Source organism: Natrix helvetica, assembly GCF_964273705.1.
Source record: "Natrix helvetica genome assembly, chromosome: 1".
Taxonomy (NCBI): Eukaryota; Metazoa; Chordata; class Lepidosauria; order Squamata; family Natricidae; genus Natrix; species Natrix helvetica.
Window position 1 is genome coordinate 69,670,062 of NC_138548.1, and position 19,190 is coordinate 69,689,251.

Here is a 19,190-nt window from a genome sequence, read left to right on the forward strand (position 1 = left end):
ACTGTAATGTCTATATTGGGAGTCTCCTTTATTTAAAAAATAATTTGTGATCTTGCTTTTCAAGCACAGAACTTAATCCCATGTCTTTCCCCCCACTTGCATCCTAACACTTGTTCACCGGACAAGATGAGTAAGGACACAAGAAAACAGCTACAGGTAGAGGGTGTGTGAAGTTCAATTATTTGTGAATGGTCAATAGTACTGGATGATACAACACTGCCTTCCATACTTTAAGGAAAGGTTCTAGAATCTTTCAAGGTTACTATTGGAAAAACACAGACTTAAGTAGATAAATATGCCTGAATAGTCTGCTAAATGATGCGCCCCCCACAACTTTCCATCCTTTGCTCTGATGAATCCAGAGCATTTCTTGACAAAATCCATCTCAGACAGGACTGAGGAAAATTACTGCTCCCTCTATGACAGCACTGAAAGAAGGAGGCTAGGGTAAGATGCTCTCTGTATAAATAGCCCTGTTCCTGTTGTATGTGTAAATTCAGTGCTTTTTGTGCTAATGACATCAACTTCTTTCCCATAGCAACTTCCCACGAGGTCAAAATTACCAGGCAACATTTAGAAAATGCAATGCTTTATCGATTGGTGATTAACTGAGAAATCAAACAATGAGGGCTAAGGTGTAGGAAGAGTCCTGGCAATGAACAACTGTCAAATTTGGAAAGGTTGATTCTGTTATTACAGTTTTCAGGAATCTTCTTTTTTTCCTCTGGTTGTTCTTTAATAACTATCTTGGTCAAAATGACGGATTAGGTGGGCATCTGTACTACCTTTCATGGGCTTGAAGAAAATATGCACAGGTGACTAAGCAGAAGGCTTGAGAATGACTTATTCTTAAGTTCTCCCTCATTAATTTATTGCCTTCAGTTCTATTTCTTTTTCTGCAATGTTATTTCTCTCTTTGTCATCTTTTACCCTCAGATTCTGATAATTATCAAACATCATTATAGGCCTAGGAAAATGTGCATTTATAGAAATGTAAATTAGGAAATTAGATTAAACAAAAAAAAAAACCAATGGAAACAGAAGTTTAATTTTATTTTATTTTTTGGAGATGATGCCTTTTCTGTATCAAATATTTGCTGATGCATTTCTTCCAAGAAAACATCAGAAATCTGAAAACACTTCCACATTTGTCACCATTTCCACTTCTGAATTCCTGAATCCCGAGGTTAAAGACTTGTGATCATATTCTCTTCCACTGATCTTACAAAGTCGATAGCTAGGAGCGTATTCCAGGGTTCTCCAAAGAGGTCAATATTGACCTCCAAGATTTGATGGGTCTATACAATGGGTCATAATTATCATTATAATTGTTATGATCATTATTATTATAGTACTATTAGATAAAGTGGTAGTTATCAAATTATTTTCATATGAGTGTTTGGCGGTTAATTAACTATCTGAAACTTTACAAAGGGGTTGATGAACTGAAGAATTTGTAGGTCCCTGGCTTATTCCCACTCTAGAGAAGTAGAGATACTTAGTAGCTTGCCATTCTTATTCTTACTATGTGCAGTATCCATTTGTCTCACTGCCGCAAGGGTGGGTTCCTGCCAGTTCTAACCTCTTCTATAGAAGAGGTTCCACAAATCTACAGTGCCATTTAGAACTGGTTTCAGCTCCCTCCGCCCGTCCGCCCGTCATCAAGATAAAGAGCGAGAGGAGGAATTCTGGGAGTTGAAGTCCACAAGTCTTAAAGCTATCAAGTATGAACACCCCTGGGGTTTTTTTTCTAAAGGGTTAGGGGTGCAAGGGTCTTGTAACTTGACAGTTTTAAGGCTTGCACACTTCAATGCCAGAGTTCCTGAGCCAACATGATTGGAGGAGGAATTCTGGGAGTTGAAGTCCACAAGTCTTAAAGCTGTCGTTTGAACACCCCTGGGGTTTTTTTTCCCTAAAGGGTTAGGGGTGCAAGGGTCTTGTAACTTGACAGCTTTAAGACTTGCGTGCTTGAAATGCCAGAGTTTCTGAGCCAACATTTTGGTTGCTAAGCAAGAGCATTGTTAAGTGAGTTTCACCACATTTTACAAGTTGGCCATGCCCACCCAGTCACATGACTGCCAAGCCACTCCCACCCAGTCACATGACTGCCAAGCCACTCCCACAAAGAAAGCCACACCTACAGAAGAGGTTTTAAAAAAAATTGAAACCCACCACTGCACTGCCGGTATATATTAAAAAAAATCAGAGCTCTGCCTCTGAGTGGAAACAGCAAAGTCATAAAATTTCTTTGAAAGAGAAGCTAGGATGGTTGAAGTCCTGGAGCAGAAGATGGGACGAGACAAGAGTTTCAGCAGGCTGGGCAGAAACTCCACACTCTAACATTGTTTCAAATACTAGTTTAATTGTGATTTCAAATACTGTATATTAAAGTTAAACCAGAAATAAGTTAATGTTTATGTCATGAGATTATTGAGGCTCAGGGGGATTCTGAAGTGTCGAAGTCCTTATGTGAAAGTATCCCACACAAAAATTGGTATTGTTGGTTGTAAATATTTTTGTGGACGAATGGGAAATAATTATTTCCTGGCATGTTTACTGAGTTTGACTTGACATGAGGACCCATTATTTTGGAATAATGCCTACATATATGTGCATGTACTTATTGTATATTCCACCTATGAACATACCTCCAAGCCTCCTGTTCAGTCCCTTGCAGCACTACATTAGCTCTAATTTTAGTATGTAATTAATGTGGCTCCCCTATTTCTACTTTAGGTTTGTAAGTCAGGGGAACAGAGTAATGTAGTGAGTAATGACAGAGATAACATATTTTTGCACAAGCTCCTCTCTCAATCTAAAAATCATAGGACAGGCTTTCCATGAAGTATCCAAATACCATAGGCAAGGGAATCCAAAGTTATGGGCTTTGGAGTGGATGTAACAATGTTAATTTCCAACTTCTATTTTCAATCTTTATGTATCCTAGAAAAAGGTGGGAAATTGACACGTAAGACTTTGTTTCTAGGTACCTAAATACCAAAGCTTTTTTCCTTGGATATGACTTTTTAGTTTAGACTAAAAGCCATGGCATTCCCTGGTAGCCTGCTGTCTTAAAACTAACCAGTCCAACGGTGCTTGGACTGGTTAGTTTAGGCCATAAAAGTTTATCTGTTGGGGATATTGCCTTTACATTAAATTGTTTCCACCAATGCAGAGCTAATCAATGAGAAATGTCATGTAGATGTAGCATGGTTTTTCACACAAGGAAAATTATTCCCTATGCATTTGTATGCACTTACCCTACTATGCATGTACATTCTGTTTATTCAGTATGACAGTACAAGACAATGTTTTCATGACAAAAGAAATATTCTTATCTTGAACCATATGAAAAATATTTGTGGCTGCTACAATAGCATTTTACAAAGTGTGTTAATCTTTGCAGTTCATAAATGGCTGCTGCTGCTGCTTTCATTTGATATCATAGGCACCAGAAGGGCCAAAGAGCTGCAAGTGATAGCACATGCAATGCAGCATAATCATGCAAACATGCAAACACTTAAGTATTTGTGTTCAAAGTCAGGATGCAGGCAATGAAGGGTGGGGTTTGTTTTGCACATATTGCAATGTTTTTGTCATCATAGTTAATAATGGAAGTCTATGTAATGACTTAGTCATTAGAGCTGATGGGGATTATGAAAGTTGTAATGTAAATCATCTGGAGAAGATCAGCAAGAAGGATTCATTCTTCCATTCTTCCTTTCATTCCTTGCTCTATTTTCTCTACAATATTAGTCCTCAATAAATGAAGGTGCCTTAGGGAGGTTGCAGAGAAGTCTTTCTCCAGTATGAATGCAAAATATAAAATAAATAATAGGAAATATGCAAGGAAATCTAGTCTTGTTCTCAGTAATAATTTATAGTTAACAAATCGAATATGGCCATTCCCCCTCTTGCAAGTATTGTGCACCCCTTCCAATTTCATCTCCAGCCAGGATTAACTTTAATTAATACCAGTATGTTACCTTCTTAATCCATACAGTCCAAAAGTACCCTCAAAGTGCATGAAATCTATTAGGTTTTGCACCTGTGACCATACAGGGAAGTCTAGCTGGCTATGAGAACTACAACAGAGACAATAGATAAAGGACAAGACTCTGCAATGGGACAAAACATTTCAAATGGGAAAACCTCTAAGGCTGGAAAAGATGGAAAGAAAGAAAAGAGGATGGCCAGTACTGAGATGAGCAGACTCAATTACAGTGGTGATGAGTGCAATGCTGGAAGACCTGAAGAATCAGGTTAGGGACAGATGATCATGGAGGAAACGTGTGAGGTTTCTAGGAGTCAAAAACAGTTTGGTAGCACAAAATCAAATCAAATCATTTTTAATTTTTGCTTAGTCAAGAATGGGTGGAGAGCATTTGAGCTCAGTAGTGGGCAAGGGCTCCAAACCATGTGAAAATGTTCCAACGTGGACAAAATTGATTAAAGGGAATCCTGCTTATTCTTCTATTTTGCCCATGAAAATCTATTAGGGTTTCTTTGGAAAGTAGTGAGAACATTTAACCAGGATGACTATGTGCAAAATCTAGGCAAAGTAAAGTGCACATTTACAAGGAGGTCTAGTTGTTCCCTGACTGGTGACTTGAAGCAACTCAAGTCACCGCTATTTGAACATACCACCTGCTTTCATATCTGTTAAATGGGCACAGAGACAATTGAATGGCACTATTGAATGACAGAGGGAGGAAAAGGGCTTAGTCGGAGTAAACAAGAACATCTGATGTATCACTCTGGTCCATCCTTCCCAAAGGAAACTTTGTGTTTTGTTTCTTTCCCCCCTTCCTTTCCCCCCACTTGCCTGGGAGAGGGGGCGTCTGGCATTTTTATAATGCCTCCCACACAGCAGCTGGCTGGTTGGCACAAGGGAATGCTGGTAGCAAGCAGCTGCAGCAAGTAGGATGCTCAGGGATGCGTGAGCCGTGGATAAAGCTGAACCAGAGTGTTTCCGAAGCTCAGGAGATGAAATCCTGGAGAATTTTTGCCTGAAGCAAAGGATGTTTCCCTCCTCCTAAAACAAGCAGCAGCCTGCAGTCCCGGGAGGAGGGACCAGCAGAGCAGCTCAGAAGCAGCTCCTCTTGTCTCTAAGGTAAGATCCTGGTTTTCTCCATGATGAGCTTAGCTGATTTCTGGTCTTACAGGTAGACCCATCCCCTCACCTGTCTATACCCAGACCTGTCTATACCTCGACCTGTGTGCTTCTTTGACCTAGGGTAAAGCACTTCTGTTACCTTTGGGAATCTCTTGCTCTGGTTGCTTTGAGGGGGGTAGGGCTTCTGCCCCAAATTCCTGCGTGATGGTTCTTCCCTCTCATGTTATACAAGCGGTGTCACTTCAGCTAATGAAGAGAGTTGCGGGAAGCAGGGGAATTTCATCAGGGACCATGCTGTGCGTGCACGTGTTTGTGTGTGAGACAGAGAAAGACAGACTAAGGGTTGAAATCATCTAACCTGCGAGCATTCCAGATGCATGAGGACGGTGCTCTAACACTTCCTCTTCAGATTAAGCATTTGAATTAGCCAATAGGAGCCGCATATTTTTTTCCAGTTTATAACTTCCAACGAGTGGAAGGAAAAGGTAAGGCTTTTAATGCCAGGAAACCTGGCGTAACTTTAACCAAACGGGAATAGGGATAGTTTCTGAAGAAACACCCTAAGCCCCAAACCATGGATGGGAATTTTAGATAAGAATTGTGATGTACCTAGATATATCGGGACTCACAAATGAGGTTTTCACAATTATCTATTGCAAATAGAGCAGCGTTTTTCAAACTTGCCAGCTGGAAGATGTGTAGGTTTTCATTAACAGAATTCCATGGCTGGGTACTATTGGGAATTGGAGTTGGCATCTTTAAGTAGCCAAGTTTTGGGGAAAAAAACCACACTTAGAGCGTGTTGATTTCTACATCAGAGAAGTAAATGGTGGGTGGCTGTGACTGCGAATTTGGCAGTTTCTGAAGCTTTACTATTATGCTTTGACTAAAGATTTAAACATGTATTTCTCCATAATGATTTTATTGAAAAGTGGGGGAGGGGGGTGTTTGCTGACGTACCTCCAGGTATTAGTAAATATGCTGAAATCTCAGTATCTATTCCAAACTCTCTCCCTCTTAGTTCTTAGATTTCCTTATTAAGTTCTTGTCAGGAAAAAGTAGTCTGTTTAGTGCAGGCAGGTGTGCAAAGGGAACAAGTCCCAAAGAATTTATGTTCTGAACACAAATAGCTTCATATAATTATTTAATTCTTATTTCCTATGTAGTACATTTGACAGATATTGATCTTAGTTGATTTGGGAAGGATTTTCTTTAAGAGCATGAATTAACACCTTTACTAATTTGTGCACTGAATTCTGAAATCTAAAGTGTTAATATTTGAAAAATGAAAAGTTGAGAACTATATTGTCGTCTTCTGTGTGAATATGCTGCTCAGTTTGAACTGTTCTGAAATGTATATTTATATAAAATACCTTGCAAAATTAGACCCTTCCTCAATGGAAAAAAGCATGTGGTTGTGTGGTTTGCCCTATATGTATACAACTATGATATTGTGAAAATATTACTGGTGGATAATTGTGAAAACTAGCTGTCAGATTCAGATATATAATAGTCCTCTATGATGTTTTTATAGAGAGTATGAATAGTTTTTTTAAATCATGTGGAAATAAAGATCACTTATTTGAATACAATATCTCTTTACAGCCTTAGGAATAATTAGAAATAGAAATTCCCTCCAATTTTACTTGTATCCAGTAGCACACTTTCAGATGTTAAGAGTTTTTCAAACCATCAGGATAAAGGAAAAGGAGACAAATATCTAATTTGTGTCTTTTTGTACTATAAACATATGCATGTAGCAAAACATTCCAGAATTCAGACTAATAAGAGTTGGAAGAGACCTTGGAAATCTTCTATCTAGTCCAACCCCCTGCTCAAGCAGGAGACACTATCTATACCATTCAGACAAATGTCTGTTCAATGTCTTCTTAAAAGCCTCCAATAGTGGAGTACTCCTAACTTCTGAAAGTAAGTTGTTCCACTGGTTAATTGTTCTCATTGTCAGGAAATTTCTCTTTAGTTTTAGATTGCTTCTCTCCTTTATTAGTTTCCATACATTGCTTCTTGCCTTGCCATCTGGTGCTTTGGAAATAGGTGGCCCCTCTCTTCTTTGTGGCAGCCCCTCAAATATTGGAACACTGTTATCATGTTGCCCCTAATTATTCTTTTCCATTGGTTTTCAGTTGTGTTTCTTTTAAGGTAAATTCTAAAAAAAATTGTATTGGGCTACAAATGAGTTTTGTAGCATGGTGAAATTTCATCCCCAGCAATTCCCAATTTGTTGAGTTACCTCATACTGTATATTGTAAGATCTGTGATCCACTGAAGGTGAGGAATCTCAAAAACTCTTAAGTACCTGAGAAGACAAAGCAGAATTGGAATGGCTAGCTCCTATATTTTTTTTTAAAACAAATATACAGAATAGGAAACTTTGGTGGTACAGCTTCTTAGGCAGAAAATCAAAAGATGTTCTTGAAATTCTCATGGCATAACTATTACATGTATATAAAATCTCCATCCCTGTTTTTGCAGCTGGAAATCAAAAAAGTAACTCAAAATATAAAATAGCTGAACTTGTCTAACATACATATTAAATGGTTTTTTTATATTTCTTCTCTATATTTCAGCACTTTCTCTGTTTATATGTCTTTACTTAATTAAAGCGAGCTGGCCAATTAACAGTGTTAATATTCTTCATGGACACAAACTTTTGATAAACAAAATGCAGGCATGTTTTAATTAATATTGATATTGCTTGCCAGTTACCGCACTATTAATATTAGATACTGGTGAAATACAGGAAATGAGATGTTACAGGAAGTTACCAGTACTGATGAAATATAGGAAATTAGAGCATGGATTATTAAAAGCCCTTCATATCAAGGAATGAGTAAGAGCAACATCTCCTGAAGGAGCCATGAATAATAACACCCAGAAGGTGTGAAAAACAGGTACACACATGAATATAACAATAAGGTGAGTTTGTAACTGACAGAAACAGCAAGAAAGTTTAAATGCAATTCAGGAAATAGAAATTCTTGAATTTTGATGAAATATGTCAAATGTTCATTGGTGATTTGTTTTTCCATTGAACCATTAACTTTGTTAGAGGGCTTCCACAAAAGCTACAAGATGAAGATTGTCGTCATAAACTGTCAAACATGAGGGAAGTATTAGGATATAGGTAGTCCTTGACTTACAAACATTCATTTAGTGACGTTTAAAGTTACAATGGCACTGAAAAAAGTGACATACAACTGGTCCTCACACTTACAGTCCCCACAGTCAGGTGCTCAAAATTCAGGTACTTGAATTCCGACATGTATTTACGATGGTTGCAACATCCCAGGGCTACATGGTCACCATTTGTAACTTTCCCAGCCAGCTTCTAACAGGCAAAGTCTCTTCCAAATCTTTGTTAGTCTGAATTCTGGAATGTTTTTCTACATTGGCTTAATGACAGAATGATTCGCTTAACTGCATTAAAGTGATTTGCTAAGTAACCAAGGCAAAAAAGTTGCAAAATCGGGTATGACTCACATAACAACTGCCCTGCTCAGCAACAGAATTTCTGATCTAAATTATGGTTGTAAAATTAGGACTATCTGTAATCTGGTTCCAGGGAGACCATAAGGCAATTTCATTTCTAGAATCAAAATCCTCCTACACTAACTTGCCCTTCCCAGTCTTCTTGTGTTTTTTGATGATGTCAAATTAAGAGATTCAAGAGTTTTCTAGGGTTCAGGGCACTCTGCCCAACTTTATTATCTGCTCTGGAATGGCTCAGCCAGTGACAGACTAGCAAATTATTCCCAATCATCAAGGATGCCAGTGTAGGATATTTTATAATCTTGTTATATAATACCCATGCAATATATTTTGAAAGTGCCCAAATAAAGTTACTTGCCAGAATTTCATCCAAAAGCAAAGAATATCTTTTAAAAACCCTTAAAACACAAAACCAACTCATGCAGCAAACAGAATTATAGTTTTTGAACGCTTAACAGATGGGCAGAGAAATTAGTGTAGTGGAGGAAACTGTGGGAAAAGAATCATCAAGTCTCATGATCATAGGATGTTTAAAGTGACAGGAACATTCTGGTTGGAAAAAACCTTAGAATTGTGAGTCAAGGCACCTATATGGTTTTCAAGAACAAATATTCTGAGATAAACTGTTGCCTTGGTGATATCAAATGTATGCATCCACCATAGCATGTGTTAGGATACGTATACTGGAATAAGACATGGTTGAAAATGATTTAATTTTCTACTAGTAGCTGCTAATAAGCAGAATTCCTCTGTGCAGTTATCAGATTTTTCCACTTCCCACCCCCTGCTGTAAATTTCTACTCCTATAAAGTTAACAACTGGTCTCCTCTGTCACAAATGTCTTGGGAACCATTAGTTCAGAAAGTAATCCCCATTCTCCTTAATAACAATTGTTTATGGGTAAATCTTTGGAAGCATTAATTATATTACAGATAACGGTGAGTAAGAAAAGCACAAAACTGGATTTTGTTTATACTTAGAAACTATTAAATACTTTTTCTTGTTAGCAGCTTTGTGCTTAGTCATTTTTGGCATTACCTAGGTTAATCATTGTTTATTTTATCACCCACACTAGATTTCTTGTTCTTTGTAAGTACTTGCCTTTAAGCAGTAAATGACCTGGATCTTAAATAGAGGCTGTCTCGCTTCATATGGACCAAGGCAGTCTCTAAGCCTTTCCATATCCTGCACTTCTTGAGTTGAAAGTTTACATTAAAGTGTAGCATTTAAATGGAACAACAGTATGTGTCACTTTATCCTGAGTGTACGCTATAAAATGGGATATGTTGCTACCTGGCCTAACTAATGGTCCATGAATTTGTTGAATGAGTTAGAACTTCAGCCACCAGCCAGTATATGTGTGTCTTCCGAAACAGCATTGACTCCTAGAGGCAAATCCCTGCAGTTTTCTTGGCACAATTTCATAAGAGGTTTGCCACTGCTTCCTTTCTAGGCACGAGAGAAAGTGACTGGCCAAAGTCACCCAGCTGTTTTCATGTCGAAGGCAGGACTAGAACACAAAATCTCCCCATTTTTAGCCTGGTGCTTTAACCACTACACCAAACTGTAGCCATCAGCCAAACTCATTACTTTTTTCTTTTCTTTTTTAGGTTAGCTCGCTGGAACCATAGCATACAAATTCACACGAGGGCAGTAGGGTTAATTAGTGGTATTCCCTCTTCCTAGATCTGGATATAAAATCAGGCAAGAGCGCATCTCGTAACAGTTCACTTGGCCAATAAAAAATTCAGTTCCTATTTTATCCTATCCTATTCTGTCCTGTCCTGTTCTGTTCTGCTCTACTCTACTCTCTACAGGTAGTCCTTGATTTACAACAGTTTATTTAGTGACCATTTGAAGTTACAATGGCACTGAAAAAACTGACTTCTGACCATTTTTCATACTTACAACATTGCAGCATTCCCATGGTCACATGATCAAAATTTGGACACTTGACAACTGACTCACATTTATGACGGTTGCAGTGTCCTGGGATCGTGTGATCTCTTTTTGTGACCTTCTGACAAGCAAAGTCAACGGTGAAGCCAGATTCATTTAACAACCATGTTACTAACTTAACAACTGCAGTTATTCACTTGTGGTCATAAAATGGGGCAAAACTCAATAAATGTCTCACTTAGCAACAGAGATTTTGCGTTCCATTACGGTTTTAAGTTGAGGACTACTTCTACATTGAGCTGAAATACCTGTTGGGGAGGAGCAGAAGTAGAAAATCAGTGCAGCAGTTTTCTTGTCATATGTAATGCAAACACACCCACGGTTAAGGTGCCAAATATTCAAGACTAAGTATGCTTTTTAAGGACCTATGATGCAGAATTCCACAAGCAACTTTTTCCTTCCTTCTAAGTAAAAATATAAGTCCTTGCTTAGAGATTGTAGCGGAAATTTATGGATTTAAATTAGACATAACTTTCAATGCAAAGGTTACATTGAGTCTATGAATGAATCTGGATCTAATCCAGCAATATTGTGATGTCTTTTTATGACATACTAAGCTGCTGCAGCAGGCTGTTTCTTCATTCTGCCTCTGATAAAACTGACCAGTATCTGAGGTCAACAGTACTGTATTATAACAAAACTACAAGGAAAAATAGAAATCAGTTACAAGTAATTGTCAGCACCTATGCAAATATCAACTCCCTTTGAAAAGTTGGAAGGGTTTGAAGAGGAGCGATTTTACTTTTACATGCTCTCATTTCAGGATTTGTTATTTGGTTTGTCTCACATGATGATACAAGCTGTCACCATTTAACAATTTATTTTTGACCTGACATTAGATGATGATGATTGGTAATCTGTAAATGGCTATTTTGCACATTTAAGTTAAGAACTGAACATGACAACCTGTGATGAACTATGCCCCAAATCTAAGTATAATTTACAAAACTATTAGGTGAGATAAGCACATATTTTCTTAGCCTTTAAATTAGCAACTTAATTACAATTTTAATAAGGTGTTTTATATTTCTTTTTTCATCCAATTTTAACAAGTGATTATATCATAGGCAAAATATTCAAGAATAAAATCTTGAATATTTTGCTTATGATATAATCCCTTGTTAAAAATTGGATGAAATTGTGATGCATGTTTTAAGGTTAAATCAGAGGCAGTATTTAATGGGCTATGCATGGCATTTTAATTACTGTAGGCTAAGTAAGTTTTCTCTAGATATTCTATCTTATTAAGTAGGAATTAATTTCCCAGGAATGCTTTATTACAGCCATGTTCTTATTTTGATTTTTTACTTTTTAAAGTTGCAAAATAACAAAAACAGTGTAATTCATCTATACAGTAATCATCACTGGGATAAAGGGTATAGAGTTATGGATTAATTTAAAGATTTAGAATAATTCAAAGATGTAATTTGAATAAATGGCTCCTTTGATAATTCTAGGATCTATATGTGCAAGGAAAAAAAAACCCTTTTAAAGTTTGCATTTATTTAAGGTCAGTCATAACAGGCTTTTCTCTCATAATATGCAAAGCCACTTCTGTGCAGTTTCTCTAACATGGATACCAGCAAGTAACAATACTGGATTAGTGAGTTGTTTCCAGTGTTCAGGAGGGAGATATAGGAGTTCTCAAACTCTCTTCATGAGTCATATGTCTATTCTCCTTTTTCTCAAATTAAGGCTGTACATTTGTTTGTAACCTTATATTTTCATAAATAAAGCATGCAAAAAAGCACCACGTAACCTACTAAATCCAGCATTTTGTGACAGAACTTTTGCTTAGGCCTGTGGAGTTCCCCTTTCCCTCCTTTTAATCAGCTAGTTCCCTGGTGCACACCAAGGGCTTTTCCCCACTGCTGAAGTGACATGCTATCCACCCATCCTTGAGTCAATAAAAAACTATTGCAGCAGGACATCTGCTTTCCGCATTGCCAGTCCTTATCCTGGTTCTATTGTTTCTATCACAGCATTGTCTGACTTCCTCCAAGGCAATGGGAGACAAATCCTATCAGTCTTCATAGACATTGAAGCTGCCCTCATTGGAAAAGGAAGAAATACCACTTTAACAGTAAAACAGTTATTAATCATTTAAGGCTGTTTCTCTGATCCAAAGGCTGAGGGTGAGATGAAGGCAACATGATAGGGACAGACGACCAAAAAAAAGCATGCTTGAGCCATGGTTATGTGCACATATTGAAGGGCCCCAAAAATGCACCAGCCCCTCCTCTGTCAACAGATCCAAACATACAAACGAGATACAAATGGAAGAGGGAATTTAACCAGCTAGTCACTTTAACATTCTAACACCTTATATTGTATATGCACTCAAAGGCCAAATTCCGATTTAAAAGGTATTACTTTAATAAGAAGCCTTGATGACACAGTAGCTAGAATGCAGGATTGCAGACTAACTCTGCTGTCTGCCAGCAGTTTGATTCTGACCAGCAAAAGGTTGACTCAGCCTTTCATTCTTCCAAGGTTGGTAAAATGAGGACCCAGATTGTTGGGGGCAAGTTGCTGACTCTGTAAATAGAAGAGTAGAAACTGATGCAAACTTAAAAGAACAAAAACACACACAAATAGAATATGTAGAAAAGAAAAACAGAAGAGAGAGAGAAAAAGCAAAACTATGGTAGAGAAAAAGAATATATAAAGAAATAACTCCCCATTTATCACAATAAGTACAAACAATTTTAGTAATTTACCACTTTCACTTAAAATTCAACAAATGTCTCTTCTTCCCATATCCCATATCTTATCTATAAACAAATCCTTAAAATGTCAGTCCTTTGGTCAGCAGAAATCCATAAAGGGTTACCAGATAACAAAAAAAAAATTAACCTTGATTAAATTAATAATAAATAAAATTATTTAAAGGTTTACTAAGTCTTTTTTGTAAATCCAGTTTGAGAAAATTGTTCAGGTACATATTGGTTTGCTATTTGTATCATCCTTTTAATTATTAAAATGTCAGCTGGTTTCTTTTGTATGATTAGTGTAAAATCTTTTTCAATATTTCTTGTAGCATGTACTTTTAAAATTACTTTCAAAGCAGTTTCAATCTTGTCAAGTGAAATATATTGTTTTTCCATAACATCTTTTAAACACAGTCTATCCATAGAGGCTTAAAATTAATTCCTGGTCACTGTTCAAAAATATCCTTCAATGTGTGTAATGTTTAAATACTTTGCTTCATTTTATATTTGTAAGTCAAGTTTGAGCATTCTTCTCCTTTACATTCTTTTAGTTCCCTCTATTGTCCAATTTTTAAAGTCTTATCTTAATGTTGTTTTTTAAACAATTCAAAATGATATGGTAGTCAGTAATTAGAATGCAGTATTGCAGGCTCACTCTGCCCAAAGCCTGGAGTTTGATCCTGACCGAAGGTTGCCTCATCCTTTCCATCCTTCCAAGCTTGGTGAAATGAGGGCCCAGATTGTTGTGGGCAACATTCTGATACTGTAAACTATTCAGAGAGTATCTGAACTGGCATATAAGCCTAAGTGCTATTGCTATTTTCCCATGGGAAGGATTTTTTTTTAATAATTCCAAAATTTATTTGGATCCTTAGTCTGTTTGTAATTTTCTAAAACCCAAGTTATAAGCTTTTGCTGTTTATTAAAACGTTTTTAAGTCCTTAAACCTATCTTTAAAAACATATTTCACTAAAGTTTGATGAAAGCTCACAAGGGCTATAGAATACCTTGATCCAAAAGTTCCTAATAGTGGAAAAGCAGTTAACAAACAATTTCTAAAAGTGAGTGAGAAAGAAATATGCAAATCTAATATCCTTTCAAAGGTGCTGAGTACAATTTGAGCAAGGTGCTATTCAGGGGTAGGTTCCAGCAGGCACTACTGCTAGTTTGCTCGTGTGCGCACTTCGCATATATTGACGTGCTTGATGCGCGCTGTGCGTGCATGCACAGTGCAATTAAAATTGGTCTGCACGTGCACAGAACTGAAAAAAGAAGATGGTGGTGTCAATGGCGCCGCCCAGGGAACTGGTTTGGGGGCATGCTAGGCCTGGGTGGCTGCCGGTTCCAGTGACCTGGGCCACCAAATCACTACTGGTTCAGCCGAACCGGTCCAAACTGGTAGGAACCCACCACTGGTGCGGTTCCCCCATCTGTCAGAGCTCTAAACTCACTGAAAACTCCTCTCTTGCAGTCTCCTTTTAAGGAGCAACTGTCTGGAGCACTTGTGGGTGATCTCAAGTCCTCGTCTTGTCTAGAGAAGAATTATCAAAGAGTTGGACTATTCATCTCACTTTTCACAGCTGATTTCCTTTTCAATCCAATATTTCTTCCCATATTGTAAACGTTTGATGGAATACACAACATTTTATTTCAGACGTCACATCAAGACAGTGAACAATATTTGTGGTCTCCAAAGCAATCTAGACAGTTGATGGAATTTACAAGATTTGCATCAGTTATATAAACTGAACTTTTGAACCTCATTCACACCAATATATATGATGAAGAAACATAATTAACATAAATATGCAATAAATAAAATTATGTAACTGACATAAATACTTCAATAACATATGTCCAGATTTGGTGGACAATTTGATTTAGGGGATAACCTTTCCCTCCATAATTAAACTGAGGTTTTTCTGTATCTGAAAATTGGTGTATTAAAACATGGCATATGAAAAACGGCTCCTGTCATATTTTGGAATATTCCTTGCCGTCTCCATTTGCAAAGAAAGTCTGAGGAAAGTAATACGAAGAAATTGTTGACACCAGCATATTAAGAGATGGATTATACAAGTTGGAACAATTCAGTGAACGACTTGTTTTTGTGCTAATTCAACACCCAATTGCCTATTTATTTTAGCAACACATTGAAAGATGACATAGAACTGGCATTTGACCAAGATGGGACAATATTAGTAACAGAAAACATTGCCAAATATTTGGATAACTTTGACTGCAAGTCTTGGGATTGTTTTCTGCCCCTCCTCTGCTTCACCTAAATTAGGACACACAGAAAAAAATTATATGGCATTCTGTGGTTTTCTTGCAAGGTTTTCTAATAGAAACTTTTTCAACATTTTTTTCTGAAGGGCTGTTCTGTTCTTACACCTCACGTATAAGTTTTGACATTTTTTCTCCAGAGCCCATTTCTGTAGAAGGAAGTTGCTGAAGATTTACTCTGTAATGTTTCTCTGGAAAAAAAACAACAAGAAAACTCTACCACATTGAGGGAGAATAGCAAGTGCTCTGAATGGTCAATCAGCATAGCTTTGCTTATGAGTTAAGACCCAATTTACTGCCCGCTCATCATTCAGAATAATCATTTAATTGTTTCTAATGTATGTCTGCTGTGTAACACATTTTCCAGAATCTGTGGTTTCTATCTGCACTAGAAATCACTGCTCTCACCTTACCATACCATGTGTTGCTGTGAGGATCAGTGCAATGTTTGTACAGTAGCTATTTGACTGGCAAGGCAGAAGGTGAATAGATTGCAAAAACATTGGAGCAGAGAATATGAGAAGCATGAAACAAGGAAAAGTTGAAATGTTGAAGAGGAAATAGAAGATTCTGTATTGAATGTTTTGAATAAGCAAATGTGTGTGGATGGAAGAGCCATCCACTGGTTTGAGAATCAGTTTGATCTAGTGGTTATGGCACCAGCTTAGAAGCCAGAAGACTGTGAACGTTAGTCCCACTTTAGGCATGAAAGCCTGACCACTTACTCTCAGCCCATAACATCAGGCTTGGGTATCAAGTTGGTTGGGTAACAAGCTGTCACAACCAATGATTCAACACTTATTAGTTGATAAAAAAAAGCAGAAGTTGCTCTTGCAAAAAGAAAATTAGGAAGAAAAAAAGTGGGTGAAATGGTCAGTTTAAATCAGATAAGTGTGATATAGTGCTTAATAAACAAAACATACTGATTAACTTTTGGTCAGTTACTCACTCACTCTCAGTCCAACCTACCATATGAGGTTATTATTGTGAGATAAAATAAAGATGTCCCCAGCAAGTTGCCTTGACACGAGGTATATTCAGAATGAATGAGATAAATGGATGGATTTCTGTCTATCTCAGACCATGGTTCCATACAAGGAAATGAAGCAGCAAGGATTATCAAAAAGCACATTTTGTTCTATAGCCAGGTTTGCCATCGACTATAGCCAATAAGCCTATATGAACATATTCTTAGAATGGATATCTATTGAACATCAGAGTCATACAAGGATAGCTACCTACTTCAGAGCTGTCAAGGAAGGATGCAATGCCACTAATGGACAATTGGAATGTAGACACCGGTAAAATGAGGGAATTTTGAATTACAAAAAGGCTTGGGAAATGAAATAATGCAAAGATGCATCAATAATTGATGTACTCAGTATTTGGATTGGAAGGAGGCAAGGCTGCTTCATATGACATTTATGTATCTATACCTATCAGCTGATCTTAAAAGAATTGCATTTTTCCTAAATATCAATATTGGGTCCTGGAAAATACAAATTTAAGGAGGCATTAAGGAGACAGTGACAAGGATTGCAACATGTTATACAGTATCAGCAGTATTTAACCAAGAGGACATGCAGTAAGAATGTAAGTTCACTGAAAGGAACAGATTCCATATACTTAAGAAATCCAAGCAGCTTTCAGAAGAAGCTATCATGGTAGACATAGAAAATGAAGGAAAGCCTTGGAATTGACTTATCAGTAATTTCAATGGCAAGCAAAACAAACCAAACAAACAAAAACAAAGGATCTCAATCAAGAAAGTCAGCAAAAAGAGGGAAAGAACAAAAAACAACAACAAATGGTTTTAGGAAGAACAGAGAAATCACAGCAGGAAATAAGAATATTCAAAGGTAGTATACAACACAACAGAGGAAAATATGATTAAGGAAGTTAGGAAGCTTATAGTGAAAACCCTTTGTAAACAGAATTATAGAATTCTTTTTAGAAAGAGGCATCAAATATATTCAGGAATGACTAGCTGGCAATTAGGAAAGCACAAATGACCTATTGAACTGTTTCAAGATGAAGGAGAAACAGCAGTTAAAGTATAACAGCTCTGTGTTAACAAATGAGAAACAAGACTGTGTGCCCTAGAGACTGGAGAATATTGAACAATATATCTATACTGAAGACAACATAGGCGAATGTGCCTATTTCTGAAACTTTCTGCAAGTTGCCTCTATTTGACTGATATAACAAGTGAACTATAACAATAGCAGATTTGGAAGAGATGAATTCAGAATGAAAATTAGAAATGAATCCTAAGAAAGAAAGCAATGACGACTTTAAAAAGATTGTGTGGCATATGGATATTTCCAAGATATATACAGCCAATGAAGTTGGACCCTGAGAACAAGACAATAGACAATTTTAAATAATGGCTCTGGAGATGATTCCTAAAAATACCATGGACTGCAAGAACCAATCAACCCAGGCCCCAAAAAAGATTAAGTGCTCAAGGAAATACTCAGTAAGCAATAACTCACTTACATTGATCATGTGATACAAACAGCTGAGGGATTAGAGAAAAAAAACCTCTGCTTGACAAGGTTAAGGAAATCAAAGGGAATGGTAATGAATAAAGTGCCTAGACAGGATCAAGGAGATTACTGGAAACCAATCAGATTGTTAAGCATCAGTCCATTCATCATCTGAAATCAGATGTGAATTGTTGACATTTAATAATTAGCAATATTTAAATGTTCATCTATACTTATAAATTAGCATATAGTTCTTTAATGTAAATAGCTTCCCTCTTTTGTACTTTTTGGAAGGAACAGATTTCAACTTTTTTTTGGTGGGGGGAGCAAGGTGTTACCATGATACACATTCCAACTTTATGGATTAAAAGGATTTCTTCACCAAGAAAAATACTTGAATGAATAATCTAGCCCAGTGATGGCGAACCTATGGCACGCGTGCCACAGATGGCACGCGGAGCCATTTGTCAGGGCACACGAGGTGTTGCCCTATCAGTTGGCCAGCGTGCATGCGTGCGCTGGCCAACTGCGTTCACCCTTTTTTAAAGCCATTTTTCGCTCTCCCCAGGCTAAAAGAGCCTCCCCCACCCCACCCCCGGAGGCTGTATACACTCTCCCCAGGCTCCTATAAAGCCTCTGGAGCCTGGGGAGGGAGAAAAAAGCATGTAAAAATGCGGGGAGTGCCTGTAGTGCGTGTATGCGCACTGGGGGGTCGCACATTGCATTATGGGTGCGGCACGCCCGCACACGACCCCGCTGCACACCCCCCACTTATGGCACGCGAGCTAAAAAAGGTTCGCCATCGCTGATCTAGCCTCTACCACACCACAGTACATCTCATTCCTTCCCTTTCCCTAAACAAAAATAATGTGAATCTATATTCATATTCCAGTAATTATTCAAGATAAATACCTCCTAGAGCTATTTGTAAGTAGGGATGCAGTGGCTCTGTAGCTAAGACACTGAGCTTGTTGATCAGAAATGTCAGCAGTTTGGTGGTTCGAATCCCTAGTGCCGTGTAACGGAGTGAACTCCTGTTGCTTGTTCCAGCTTCTGCCAACCTAGCAGTTTGAAAGCACATGAAAATTCAAGTAATAAAATAGGGACCACTTTGGTGGG